This window comes from Grampus griseus, assembly GCF_964374135.1.
Source record: "Grampus griseus genome assembly, chromosome: 6".
NCBI classification, from domain to species: Eukaryota; Metazoa; Chordata; class Mammalia; order Artiodactyla; family Delphinidae; genus Grampus; species Grampus griseus.
Window position 1 is genome coordinate 71,119,233 of NC_139000.1, and position 10,359 is coordinate 71,129,591.

General features: G+C 37.5%; 1 pseudogene across 1 annotated transcript; it reads left to right on the top strand.

Annotated features, from left to right (window-relative positions):
* The first annotated feature begins 604 nt into the window (after positions 1-604).
* Positions 605-1,721, top strand: LOC309824420 (spermine synthase-like; annotated as a pseudogene). The gene has a single exon. The product of its transcript is annotated as a spermine synthase-like (transcript).
* The last annotated feature ends 8,638 nt before the right edge of the window (positions 1,722-10,359 follow it).

Genomic DNA, 10,359 nt, shown 5'->3' on the forward strand with positions numbered 1-10,359 from the left:
GTGGCCTCCATTCTAATGAATTTCCCAAAAATGGTTGACTCACCTCATCTGAAAAGATCATTTGGTGAAATGATTTGAGCCACTCAGTGGGAGAACTGATAAAAATGCAAAGTGATTGAAATGTAAGAAAAACATTCTGAACTAAAGAGAGTGACCTTTTATGAAGTTCAAGTTCTTCTCTAAGGAAATTCAGCTATTAATCTAAAATTGTTGTACACATGGCTAAGAACAAGGTGCTAAACTGTTGCTTAGGGCATACAGTGTGATTACCTTAAATATGAGATAAAGAATGGTCATTTTAGTTAGTAAGTTTATTATTATTTTCATATTCTCTGTTATGGCTGTAATAACTATCCATTCTCAAGCAGAGAATTAAGGGGCTGAATTTACTAGTAGCCAAAAGCAACATTCTAATGTCAGATTTACAATGATAGACTTTTTTTTTTTAATCAGTTTTGCGTTCCAGTACACACAACTAGCGAGATCTTTTTCTTTCAAACTTCCAACATGTCAAAAATATCCTCTTGGCACTCCCCGCCGGCTGCAGCCTGACACACCACGCGGACCCCCAGTCTCCCCGGCCCCCTCCCCCAGGCATGGCCCAGGGCCTCGCCTCACTATGGCAGCAGCACAGCACGGCACCCTTGACTTCATGCTCGGCACCAAAGCTGATGGTGAGACCATTCTGAAAGGCCTCCAGTCCATTTTCCAGGAGCAGGGGATGATGGGGTTGGTGCACACCTGGCAGGACCATGGCTATTTAGCGACCTACGTAAACAAAAACGGCAGCTTTGCCAATTTGAGAATTTACCCGCATGGATTGGTGTTGCTGGACCTTCAGAGTTACGACAGTGATGCGCAAGGCAAAGAAGTTGACAGTCTTTTGAACAAAGTAGAAGAAAGAATGAAAGAATTGAGTCAGGACAGTACTGAGCAGGTGAAGCGATTACCACCCATAGTTCGAGGAGGGGCCATTGACAGATACTGGCCCACTGCAGATGGCCGCCTGGTTGAGTACGACATAGATGAAGTGGTGTATGATGAAGACTCACCTTACCAGAACATTAAAATTTTACACTCAAAACAATTTGGAAATATTCTCATCCTCAGTGGGGATGTTAATTTGGTGGAAAGTGATCTGGCGTATACCCGGGCCATCATGAGCAGCGGCAAAGAAGATTACACTGGCAAAGATGTACTGATTCTAGGAGGCGGAGATGGGGGCATATTATGTGAAATAGTCAAACTGAAACCAAAAATGGTCACTATGGTAGAGATTGACCAAATGGTGATTGACGCATGTAAGAAATACATGGGAAAAACATGTGGTGATGTCCTAGACAATCTTAAAGGGGACTGCGATCAGGTTCTCAGAAGACTGTATCAGAAGACTGTATTCCAGTACTGAAGAGGTACACCAAAGAAGGGAGAGAGTTTGATTATGTGATTAATGATTTGACAGCTGTTCCAATCTCCACATCTCCGAAAGAAGATTCCACATGGGAGTTTCTCAGACTGATTCTTGACCTCTCAATGAAAGTATTGAAACAGGATGGGAAATATTTCACACAGGGGAACTGTGTCAATTTGACTGAAGCCCTGTCACTCTATGAAGAACAGCTGGGGCACCTGTATTGTCCTGTGGAATTCTTAAAGGAGATCGTCTGTGTCCCTTCATACTTGGAATTGTGGACACTGTTTGGAAGAAAGCTAAACCTTGAAAATCAATTTCCCCTAATCATGTGTGCTGCAAATAGCCTTCCTGACCTTCATATGCTGTACATGACGTCGAAAGGAGTCAGGCAATTAATTGTGAATTCCTTCAAGTTTCCTTTTTTAAATTATTTTTTAATTTAAAAATCAAATGGAAAATGTATATTTTGATGAACTAGAGTTATTTTTTTGAAGGATGATTAGACAGCACAGTGAAGGCTGCTAAATGCACTGAACCTCTAGAATGTGATTTTTGTTTTTGTTTTTCTATGTGGGCTTTTTTTGTTTCTGTTTTGGTAGACTTCGAATTTGATTGTTTGGAGGAATGAACATCATTGTTTTCTTCTGGAGGGAAACTCTTGACGGGAGTTCCTTTTCCCCCCAAATTGACATAGGTATTAAAATTTGGTGCTTATAAGGAAAGACTTTTAAAAATGAATAGCAATGCTTCGATTAAAATTACAAATGAGAAAAAAAAAATCCTTTTTCTTGGACTTCCCTGGTGGAGCAGTGGTTGAGATCCCACATGCCGCGGAGCGGCTGGGCCCGTGAGCCATGGCCGCTGAGCCTGCACGTCCGGAGCCTGTGCTCCGCAACGGGAGAGGCCGCAACAGTGAGAGGCCCGCGTACCACACACACACACAAAATCCTCTTTCTTTTCAAGGTCTTGAAAGCCATATGTACTTATCTTATTAGTATTATAGCACACATCCCAAATGCTCCTCACACCTCCTGCCCCAGCCCTAACTCTGGCTGTCTCTTCAGTTTACAGTAAAATTAAAACGAATCCAAGCTACTTTGTTCATCTTCGCTGAAAATTATTTTTTGTTAAATGTTACCTAAATTAGCCAGAGTTTTTGTTCTCATTTATATACCTGAAGCTCTTGTAAGTTTCCTTCAAATTATTATTTAGCTACAAATGTGACCACTTTTACCTGCTCCTTGGAATATTTTTCATTGGTTTCTTAGACAGAATAGTGCATTATCAGTGCTAGTGAATAAACACTCTGTGAGAATGAGGTGAGTCAGCATAATCACGTGCTACTTTACTGATGAGTAAGCCAAGGTAAAGAGAAGCAGTGATTCTCCCAGTGTCAAACGTGTCAGCAAAAAGAAAACTTAAAAACCTGAGCTCATGAATTGTCGTCCAATTGCTTAATGTTCTGAGCCAAAATGCTTCTCTTTAACATCTAAAATGAGTTATTTCCACACATCTCTAAATACAGCAGTAGTTGAGTTAGAACCTGCTGTCTTTTTGTGGGACAGATTTTAACATGATTTTGATGCCAGATATGTTGGTGCAACCTTCTCATCAGAAGAAATACTTCACATTAACAATCAAAACTTACATTCTACAATGTTTTTCTAGCTCTTAGAAGCCATAGGTTTCTGAACAGACACACCAAAGGCTACCAAACTGTGTAGGGGAGTAAGGGGAGGAAAAAGAGAAGAGAATAAGGGATAAGAAATCACATATTTTGTCCTTATACTCTTTCAATGAGAGATGTTCTTGAAGTTTTCGATATGAGAGTCTTCCATTGGATTTCTTTTGACGGAAGAACTCCTATGTTCAGAAAATATTTGAAAGCTAATGATGCATACTGAGGTATAATATTTTTTATATTTTATTCTGACATCTTAAAACGTTTATATTATTTGTATAGATCTAGAGACCATAGGGATCAAGGGGAATTCAATCTGTAGATTATAATGAAAATGGGACATGTTATAAGGGAGAATTTCTTATGAAAATATGCAACACTCCTTTAAAATTGCACTAACCAATATAGAGATGACCTATACAATTTTCAAATTTGAGCAGCCAGTAGAAAATAACCCCCAAAAGCCCTCTAAATGTTAGTATCCAGCCAACCGCGATTAAGGAAACCAGTGTTATTAAAAGGAAAGAACAGTTATAACTATAAATTAAGAAAATCATGCTGAAATCTGAGCCTTAGAGAGAAGATTGTAGTCATTCATTAAATCAATTCATCAATACCTAAAGGAATATTTATTGAGTCTTACTGTGGAACAAGTTGCTGTTCTAAGCTCTAGAGATAGAGCTTGAGCAAATATGCAACTGCTGGCTTTGTAGAGTTCAGGTTGTGTGGGGAGAGAGGGCAAAGCATTGGAAAGTGGAGAAGACAGACATTAAACATATAGTCCTTATAATAACTAGGTATATCATCAACATAAGCTCCAATATCAAGGAGTATATATCAAACAGCTTTCAAGGACCTTATAACATAACACAAATCTTGTAAACATGCACACAAAGACCAGTGCCTCAGAGACAAAGTTTATGAGGATTGTAGGCCTGGACTTTTCTCCTTCATCTGCCATAACCCTACCTTCACTTGGAATTGTACTGCCTATACTTGTTTTCCCCTCTAGTTTAATTCCTTACAGTGTGGTATATAGTCGATGAACTTTTGTTAAATACATGAATGAATTAATATGAAAAAAAATCAAAGTATATGCCCAGTCCCTCCTGATAAGTTAGTACTTTCCTAATGATTAATTAATTAGAATAATGTGCTGTTGCCTTTTTCATGCAAGCTATCAGGAAGCTTATACTGGCATTTTGGTTCAACCACTGGAATTTGGCTAATAAGATTTCTTTTAGCCTTTTTATTTTCCTCACCCTATTTACTTCTTGGCTTTTTTCCTTTTGTCCTGTATCGTATGATTTTGGCCTTACTCTTCCTGAATTTATTTAAGTAAGCTTAATTGAACAAATTTTGAAAGCAGACATGTTGAAAATCAATAATCTTATTTAGGAAATTCAGAAAGTGGAAAATAAAAACATTGAATTAGCACATATGTTTAATCCCCAAGCATATTTTCTTTTTCTTTGTCAGGAAATAAGTTGTAAATTTTAGTTTTGCAATGAGGGGAAAGGAACAAAAGATACAAATAATTGACTTATACATAAGCTTTCTTTTCCTGATTATAAAAACCAAAAAAAAACAATCATTACTGTGGAAAACATAATAAAAAAGGAAGAAAAGCAATACCATTTCTAAAATTTTTAGTGTATTTCCCTCTGGTTATGGAAAGAGAGAGATGCATATTTTGAACTTATATTGTTAATAGTTTGAGACAGATTACTTTTCATTGGAATGTATCATAAACCTTGGCTAAAGCCTGTAAAACTTTTTAAAATATTACTTTTAGTGACTGCATCTCATCCTAGCTTACTGAACACTCTCCTATCATCATCTGTGTAAGTTGTTTTAGTTTTTTAATTGTGTATTCCTAGGATTGAAAACTTATGTACAATGATCTATCCAAATTTTTTTGCATCTTTTATTTCCTTTGGGATTCTCCTGGAATTAGAGGGCCAACATATAGGGTATTTTTTTTTTTTTGAAGATGAAGAAGGTAGTCCAGATGAAATATCTTTTTACATCTCTCTCATTGCCCTATAACTTTCCTATCCTAGGAACTGATTCACATTTGTCAAAACCTAAAGCAACTGACCTCAGATATGATCAAACTAATGAAAAGAAACACGGCACCACCATTATCTTTTTTTTAGAATGCTGTGCTTTCATTAGGAAACTCTTAGGTTGTGCCAGCATTAGTTCTTACAACAACAGTGTGTTGATAAATCATATTTAGCATAAGGTTAACATCTCCCAACACACACATTGGCCTTTTTCATATGTGTTAACACTGTGTGAACTCCATTTATTGAGTGTCTTCTCTGTTTAGAGAGCTGGAGAATTTAAGGCATTTTAAATGTTCAGTGTTGTACTGTACCATCATTTATGTACTTGTTTCACATCTTTATTTAAGACTGTCCCGGGGTGTTGCCAACTCATTCATTTTTATTTTAGTCACTTAAATATTTATTTACCTCCCAAATTGTACTGGGAACTTTTCTATGTACTAGGTATATAGCTATGGAAAAAAAAAAAGTTAATTCTGTTAAAGTGTTTGGAGATTTTGTATAAAAAAGTTACTCAAGCAATTTAAAAAATTAATTATAGAACATAATAAATAATACCCTTTGGAGGATAAGAAAAAAGTAATAGAATAATAGAAATACTAATGAAATTGATGATGAAATATTACACCTCCTGTGACTAATAAAGCCAGCAACAGTTCTATTTTGAAACAAAAAAAGATTGTCTAGAGTCTATAAGGTCTTGCAGAAGTCACCCAGGATCATGAAAATAATGACATTGTCAGTGATACAATAATATTTTATTCAAAGTTTCCTCACTCAGGCTGTTGGTAAATAGATAACATAATGTTTAAAAGACCCATAATTAGAATAAAAAAATATATTGTGAAACCTTTTTTGTAGTGCTTTACAGAATATAATTGCTGCTCTAATTTTCATGATGGTGCACGTGTTTTGAACACCTCACTTCACTATGCAATAGAATTTTAATTTTTCAGAATTTAATTATTCTGATTGTTTAATCTAGTAAGTTAGACCAGGAGGTATTATGATGAAAATCTGTGATAGACATGGGGATGCACTACCCAGATCTCATTTCAAGGAAGAACTTGCTGCCCAGCTACACAGAGAGAAGTCAGGAGATAGCCTTCAGCTTTCTGCAACTTCTGGGTCTGCCTCAGCTGCAAAGACCACTTTGCTCAAGGGCAAGCCCACCCCAAGGCCACCTGCCTCCAGTGACTGAGTGAGATGATATACAGGCTCTGCTTTTTCAACCAGAAGTGAGACTCCCTCCAAAGCTCGCTGGATGGCTGGCTGAGGCACATTACAGTTTGACTTGTTTCTCTCACTAATCCTGCTTCTGCCCAAGCCCTTCACCAGTTTCGATCTCCTATAAACATCTTGCACCCGAAACTCCATATCAGCTGTGCTTCCAGAGAACTCAGCCTGGGACAGTGACTGACCTAAGTTTTAAACGAACATCTTAACATGACACAGCAGTCTAAGGTAGATGTCTGAACCCCCATGCAGAAGGAGCAGTTTCTGAACTACCTCAAGGGCCTTGATATACTAGAATTGCATCACAAAGAAAACACCCATTGCAAAGGGTGCATTACAGGGATCAAATACAACTTTCTGAATTTTATAAAAGCTTACAGAGTGGGATAATTTCTGTATCCCATAAAATGGCACATGTAAAATGCTCACCTGTGTCCTGAACATAAGAAGTTATTTCAATCACTCAGTAAATAATTCTGGGTTTCAGGCCCTGCCTCTAGTACTTACTAAGGATGCAAAGGTAAATGTTAGGCCATTCAAGGGAAGAATCCATACACAGGTAACAAGACTAAAGGTTTTGTGGGTGCTCAGTATGTGTTAAAAACTGAATAGCAAATAAATAAATAAACAACAAACAAACCTGAATAGCAGAGAACTGTGAAGGAGAAATTAATATCCCCTAAGGTTTCGAGTTTCTGTGCTAAAGGATATAGCTAGAAAGGAGCCCTACCAAGCAGAAGTCACAAAAGGATAATAAGAATAATACATGGTGTCATATCTGCAGATTACTAAGGATTACTTCACAGTTTTTTTCAATTTACACAATTCTTTCTCCCATGAGACTTGTTCTCCTCAAACATAAGCACATTACAAAATAATCATTTAAATAAGTCACTCTGGAGTCTTGCTGACACAGGAGAGGATTTGTGTAAGGTTTCAAACTGTTCTTTTTTATTCCTGATAGGGACACACTAATGGGCCAGTGTTGTGTCTTAAGAAGCCTAAATCCATTCACAGGCATAAAAAGTGTAAATGCCAGATCCAGATGAGACATGGGAGTGTTTGGGGGAATTTGTAGATTGGCAAAGACTTAGAACATATAGCCACTGTCCAGGACCAGCTACATAAATTGCAGGGCCCAGTACAAATTGAAAATTCTCCATGTTCAAAAATGGTTAGGATTTCATGACAGCAACTGGATAACATTAAACCAAATGTGGAGTCTTGTGCAGTACATAGAAAAAATAAAGCAGCATTGCCACTACCCTTCTCACTTAGTGGTGGAGAGGCCAGGTTTGTTTTGTCTGCATGCTATAACTGACATAGAATAAGCACTCAACAAATATTTGCTAAGTGAATAAATTAAAATGCTGACTACAATTTATCTTTTACCTGTCACACACAACCAATTAGTGAAAGGGGGTCTCTTTTAGATAGCATCATCCTCCTAATGATACCTGAATTTTCCATGGTGCTTTAGACAATGCTTGTGGCCCTCAAGTTCCCCTGGTCCAGTCTGTTCTGATCTGATCTTGCTTTGTTTTGTAACCAAATCAGAAAAAAATTGTGTGTGTGTGTGTGTGTGTGTGTATATATATATATATGTTTATATATAAACAAAGTATTTTGGCCAGTTATGAAAATACATGCACTACAAAATAAAATAGAAATATTAACAACCTTAGAATTAGAATAATATAGATGGAAACATAAGACCAGAGAAAAAGGTAATATGCAAGCATAGTCCATAAGAGCCTATGTAGTAAATAACTAGTATACATACTTGACTGAGATTCCCAAAAATCAAAACAAAGAAATATATGATTAACTACAAAATTCTCATAGTTTATAGGAACAAAGTTGTAATAATTATATTGAATAAGCAGGACTTGTAAGTTCACTTGTAAGCAACATGTTGTTTTCTTTTGTTTCTTTTTTTTTTCCTGTGGGGCAATTTCTCTTCCCCTGAATGAAATTTGGGACAAGTCTCATTAATTTTGAATCACTACCGGGTCATAAAAAGTCCCCCAGTCAGTAATTTAAAGGACTAATCGAGCAATTGAAATGCCTAAAGGAATCAATATGTCAAATTTTCCCAAAGTTAAAGCTACTCCTCTCACTAATTTGTGCAAACCGTAGGTCAGCGCCACACTGTGGAAAAGAGGGCATGGTTAGCTTCTGCTCCCTTTCTCTGCCGTGTGTGTGTGTGTGTGTGTGTGTGTGTGTGTGTCTGTGTGTGTGTGTGTCTGTGTGTGTGTGTGTCTGTGTGTGTGTGTTTCTATTCTTCATCATGCTAACAATGGTCATTGATTCTTCCAGACAGTTTTTCCCTTAGACCCAGCAATGGGAGCTCTTACTCTGGATCCTGTGCTTTACAGAGTCCCATTATTCGCTATCTCCTAGTCTTGTCCAGCCACATGGGACAGAGAGATTATCCAGAGCAAGGAGGAATACTGTTTACGAACCAGCATTCTCTAGCCTCACTATGCTAGAAGTATGCAGGACCCTGTTATTCTTTGCCCAAATGATGCCAAGCCTGATCCCATGGTCTGTGCAGGGCTCTTCCCTAGGGGTAGCCCTCCTAAGAGGGCTGCTCTGCTGCTGTGATCACACCTTAGATTGGGGGGTGGCTGCGGTCCAGTTGTCTGTAGCAGTGAGGATGAAAGATGGACGTTTGGTCTTGGGTATTTGTATGTGTATTTGTGAGATTCCTCATGGTGCTGAAAGGAGCTGGGGTCAGATGAGAAGAGAGACAGGCTATATGCTTTCCCAATACATCAGGAGACCAATGGTGGGCTTTCTATATTCTGCCAGTTTCTAGCAATGGACTAAAAGGATATTAAGAATTCTAAATTCAACTCTGGTCCCTCATATATTTAAGAATGTATATTTGTCAGTTAAAATAACAGAACATATTTTATCTAAGAGCTTTTTCCTTTAATTCATAGAAAATTCTTTAGACATATGATGTTTCTTGGAACCCTTAAATATTATAGGTAAATCTAGTTTCAGGATCTGTTGAGGTACGGATGCTGGACAAAAGGAGAGAAGGACAAAGAATTTCTTACTTGACTAAAGCTGTAGTTATGTGTCAAGCTCTCTGAGTCTCACAGGTGTTTTAAAATGATTCATTTTCTTGTGGGACATTTTGTGGGTTTTCAGAACCCTTGCATTGCTGGAGAACGGACGTACGTATTATAGTCAGTATATTTATTCTTTCATTCAAGAAATATCTAAGTTACCTTGCTCCTTGCCCCCTATGCAATATTTTGGGTCAGTCTCTAAGACAGCCCCATACCAGCTTTCTATGGTATGTAGTCTACATCTGGTCCACAGGAAGCTTTCATATATAACTTGCTCTGACAACATCTGGCCTGACATGGCCATCTCTCTGTTGTTCTATTGTGAGAATGATTAGCCTTCCAGTCTCTTATCCTTGAGACTTCCTAGGCTTGTTAGGGTATCAGTTGACTTTTGCTTCCACATTTCAGGGGAAACATTATACTTTCTCCAAAAGGTCTCCTTAAAGTTTTTCTATTTTGAATAGAAATGAGAGGAGAAACCCACTTATGGGATGGGGTCACACAAAACCAACTTTCTTCAAAGAATCACCCGTTAACATCCTACTTCCCAACTTGTGATGAAGAAGCTCAGAGTTTCAGGACAGGTTTTCCACAGACTTATTTTGCAAGTCATTCACAGTGGTCTTGTACTTCAGTTTAGTATATGGCATATATCACTTTGGGGCTTCACTTGACACCGAGAATAAAATGGTTGCACTTTAATTAACATTCTTTTACAAATGCATATGATTTATTTTTCAGGAGAAACAGAGCTTTATTTCCTGATACTTAGATCTAAAGATATTTGTAACTAAAGTCTTTATGTAAAGGATCTTACATATAATAAATAACAATGATAATGATAACAACTAAAATTTAACTACATGCATAAGG